This window comes from Pyxicephalus adspersus, chromosome 7, assembly GCF_032062135.1.
Source record: "Pyxicephalus adspersus chromosome 7, UCB_Pads_2.0, whole genome shotgun sequence".
Classification (NCBI taxonomy): domain Eukaryota; kingdom Metazoa; phylum Chordata; class Amphibia; order Anura; family Pyxicephalidae; genus Pyxicephalus; species Pyxicephalus adspersus.
Genome location: NC_092864.1, coordinates 66,067,807 through 66,072,877, shown reverse-complemented (window position 1 = coordinate 66,072,877; position 5,071 = coordinate 66,067,807). Strand labels below are relative to the sequence as shown.

Sequence of the window (5,071 nt, the reverse complement as noted above, 5' to 3'; positions counted from 1 at the left end):
TTTAAATGTGGCATAACTATGCTGTAGTTTCTTTCTAATGAAAAAAAGAAGTCTTTGGCTCCAATCATAACAATGCCAATAAACTTGATGCTTAATACTTGGTGCCCAAAAATATCTTTAGCGGTCTTTTTGGGTGACAGTAGCAAAGAACGAGTCGGGGATAAGCACAAAGCATCATGCTATGATCCCAAAGGGATATGTCAACCGTTTTTCAGCCAATGTCCATTGCATCAGTTTGACTGCTTCTGAGAGCATTCGGAGTTCACTAACAGATGCATTTTATTTGCAATACAACTCCTTCTGACCTCTTCTAGCCATTCCATTGCCAAGGACTTGAATAGAAACACAAAACCCCTTTAAAGTAGACCTACACTAAAACTTTGACTTTACATAAAACGGTAGACAATCCTTTTATATAAAGTAAAATTGTTGTTCTTTTTTTCTGCAACACCCTTTTTAAAAAACAAAAAGGTGAAGCCCTTTCCCTACCAGGACAGCGGGGGACCCTATTGAGGATTCTCCAGTGGGATCCAAGGATCTTCGGAATTAAAGGGAAGTGGTTATTTTATTTTAAGTTTAGTTCTACTTTAAGTAAAAGTCCAATAACACAGGCTCATTGGTAATATGATCAGTGTCATCAGAGGAACAAAGTTGTGTAAGTGTAATTGTATTTTATGCTTCCTTGGGCTGTGAATCAGTAATTAGATGCTAAGCCATGTGAGATGTTTACGCAAAGAATATAAAACTAGAGCACGGGAAAAAAAACTTTTCATGATTTTCTCATTCCTGGGTCACCAACTTTACCAGAGGTAGATGCTGACCACATACACAAAGATTGTAATAATTTTCTGAGAAATAAGGATGATGAATTATTCACTTTGAGGTCATTACAAAGAACAAGAGGCACTCTTGGAAGGGATTCTTCACTGTAAGGTCTGTGAAAATGTGGAATTGGCTCCCTCAGGAAGTAGATTCAGCAACTACTATAGAAAAAGTTGGACAATTTCTGGAAGCACAGAATATAACTGGGGATTAAGGATTTAAAGTAAAAATACAGGGACTGTTGATCCAGGGAACATCTGATTGCCTCATGGAATCCCCTGTTGAAGCAATGCCTTGAGCAAGGTTTAACATGAACTGTGGCCTTTGAGGGAATACATACTTGTATATTGTCCATATAAACATTACTGTAAATGAATAAATGCATTTTTTGACATTTTATAGGTTAAGTTAAGAAGTTAAGAAAACTAAATTTTGGTGTGGTGCATATTTTATTGTGAGAATAGGATTTGTATTACATCTTTAAAGCCCACAGGCTTTAGATACACCAACCTCAGCAAGACAGGTATTGCATCCTTTATCATTGCACTTTATAATGGATGTGGGGGTGTTCGTATTACGGGTATACAAATCTTTATGCTCCCTCGATTCCTTTACTCTGGGAGTAGTGTCTTCTTGGCCAGTTCAATAGAACTTAAACTTTTGTGAATGGAATGCCGTGGGTGTCTGTGCAGTAAATGTTTAATTATTTTGCATTATGTTTTGCTTGCTACATAATGGAATATATTAATGTCAGTTGTAGTCGAGATCAAAAGATCAGTATACAAGGCAGGAATTGCCTCCAGTTTATCTTTTGGTATAGACAACAACAGATGAAAGGTCTAGGAAGACAATAAATCAGACTTCATCACTCCTCTGTAACTTGTTACAACAATTTTGGTTTTTTTCAAAATATTTTTTGGTAAGTGATGACAACTCTTTGAGCTGCCATACAATATTTCTTAACAAATTTGTAATTGCCATGAAGCTTTAATGACTAAGTGGACTAAAATATATGAAATGTGTCAGAGGTTTGGCTGGTATGTTGCATAATGCTGCAAAAAAGCCTTAATCAGCATGCTGCTTTGAGTTCTGGCCCAATTTTATTTTGCTCTAATGGTATACATTTATTTTTCATACCAGCCCTTAAATTCAGTGAAATCACTGCAGAATAACACTGGTATACATTAAGAAAGACGCAGATATTATTAAATACCTATTTCAAAATCTGAGTCACAATAGACGTTTCCCCAAATTATGGGAAATTATACCCAACAGGCTCATAATTCAAACCCACCTTCAGAAAACCTGCCTTTAAATTGTGTAAAAGTGAAAGCTGGGTGAATGGCACTGCAAAAACACAGCATTGTTTTTTCTTGTATGTCCTTGTAAAGACTTGTATTTCATTATGTTTTAAAAACAGCACATTCTCATGTACAAGCAGTTTTTTTTATATATCTGTACATTCATTTATAATAACCTCTTTACAACAATATCTGTAACAGTTTCACAATGAACATATCATACTATAAGGATATTATGACGTTTTATCTTTTCTTTTTTAGTTATTTTATAATAATAAAATATATATATATATATATATATATATATATATATATATACGGTATATATATATATTATTATTATTATTCTTTTTTTACAGATGTATAAAGGAACCATTATCTGGTTTCACAGTCTGCATGATTGTTCTCTTTGAGAATATGAATTGTCACACTATTCAGGAATAATCAATATTTGGAGCATTGTGCAATTGAAGATGACAATAAATTCAGGGTGTTTTCTAGGCACGGGTGACCAAGGCAATTGCCTTGGATTCACCTAGTAGTGGGAACAGCAACCAGACAGCAGACGTTATGGCCCATTCACACAGGTAAATGTATGGGTGCACTGGGCTGCTTTTTGGTAATGGCACCTGATCAATGCATTAAAGCACATTAAATAGCAACACATAGTGTGCATTGCCATGAGTTGCACTTTGTTTGCAGTGTGCTGTGTTGGGTAGCCCATTTAAGAAAATAGGTTGCCCAAGGGCAATGCACAACACCAAGAAAGGTGATTACATTTCCATAACACAGCACGCAGCAAAAGGGTAAAAAAGCTTCAACTGCATTTGCAATCCCTGGAATCAAGCAGCCAGAAGATGTAGCTGGTCAGCAGGCAGGCTGTGTGCAAAGCGATCATTTAGGCACAGGACTTCATAGACAGACCATAGATAAGCATTACGTGCATACTGTATGAGGAGCTACTCCACATTGCAATAATTATCGCCCGCGACCAATCGTCCCATGATAGTTAACCAAAAAAGAGCACAATGACTGGCCAACAATGCCGATGAACAAGGGAAACGAATGACCGTCCCCGCTATCTGATTGGGCGATGATCGTTCGCTATCTATTTTGTGTACCGTCGTTCAGTGATCGTGGATTTTTTAGCAGTATACCTTATCTGGTGCACGTCACATCCTGCATGGTTCAAACGATCGTATCTAGTGTGTGTACATTATTGGTGAAATATATTTGAAGGATCGTATCGTTACAGCATGTACAGAATTGTGCACAATACGATTGTTCAAAAAAATCGTTGGTTTTCTAGCGATAATTATTGCACGTGTGTATGTAGCCTTACTCTCTGTACTGTTTCATTTATAGGTATAATTGTTTATCTTATTTTGGTGATGATGTGATAATTAAGTCTGGGAGTCACAAAGTTAGCCCTTCTATATTGGTAATGATCTGCTGGAGAAGAAGACATCATTTCTAGAGATTGGAACCATGATATAGTTTGGGTGTTGGCAGAGGTGTGGCTATGAGTGGACAGGATATTGTCTAAATAAAATCTGTACTTTATGCATGCAGGCACAATTACATACATACTGTACAGCAGGTTTCAAAAAATTCCTGCTTTGCATTGCTGAATTGTCCAAAATTTTCAAAGAAATACCAGGTCTGAATGTCTGTTGACTATCAGGCTAAATACCCCATCCTAAATGTTAATGCCCCGGACAAGTATTTTGGGAGGCTTAGAGGAATACTTGGAAGTCCAGTGTATTTTAGGTGCTGCAATGGTGCACTGCAACATACAATCCAATGTAGGAGCTGGCACTAAATTGTGCACAGGGGCTGTGTTACTTTAAGTTACTTTTGCAAGAAAGCTAGTTTTCCATTATAAAAGAAATAATTACCAAATCAAAAAGTACATGATACCTATGACAATATGTGAGCACAGTACTGTTCCTGTTTTATATATGTTCTTTAAAATCACAGAGTTGCTGGTTTCTGAAGTTGAATGGGTCAGCTATAGCAAAGCTTGCAGCAAAAATTTGAGGTTTTTAAGCCTAATTAAAATAGCAAAAGGGAGGCAAATTTATATTGTTTATTATAAGTACTTTCCCAAGCTTCTGCCTTCAGTGCATATACAAGGTGATGTTATAGTATTCTAGTAATACTTGGAGAATGTTGAGTAATTCTTTCTAAGAGGATGCTCCCAGCATAGTGCTTCAGTGTTTCTTGCAAAATTTATGGTAAGTACTATTACCCAGGATTTTATCATCAAACTAGCTGATAACCTGGCATTGCCCGGGTATTTATTTATTGCAATCCTATATTATACAGGAAAAGGAATCAAATAAAGCTATAGTGTTTTTTCTTGTCTAGGGTGTTGTTCAGACCCAATGGACCCGAATGGTCAGGTCAGAATAGGACCTGAGAGCCAAGAGGAACCCAGAAACTTTTCAGACCTCACTGGCTACAAGCTTGTTCACATGATTTTATTACCTCGGGAATCACTGACCTGGATCAATACAATAAGCCACAGTGCCAGCAACTTTTCCATCAAATCAGTGATGATGACTTCTCTATCTCCACCCTTTAGTTATAACCTATAAAATATTGGTAATGACAGAGGACTTGTTTTATGGAAACCAGGGCTGATATTCTCATCCTGACTTTATCATCTGGCTAGTGACTGTACTTTTATAAGCATGCAGCAAGTGAAATCAGAAGAGTCTGTGCCCCCATCCAACACCTTTGTCTTGTTTTATGTCAATCTCTAGGCAGTTAGGATGATCAGAATGACAGCCCTGGAGCCTGCAGCTAAACAATCAATAAATGATAGCTCTCATATTCTGTACTTTCATGTTTACATTCAATGAAACCTTTCTATTAGTATAAACATGTGCAGGATAGATTTCCTAACCTTCTTCTGAAAATGTAAGCTATCTGGCCCCAAATCT

At 36.8% G+C, this 5,071-nt stretch overlaps 1 protein-coding gene across 2 annotated transcripts in view; it reads right to left on the bottom strand.

The window, feature by feature from the left end:
* Positions 1–5,071, bottom strand: part of NAB1 (NGFI-A binding protein 1) — a 33,277-nt gene that overhangs the window by 25,551 nt on the left and 2,655 nt on the right. The window lies entirely within an intron of this gene.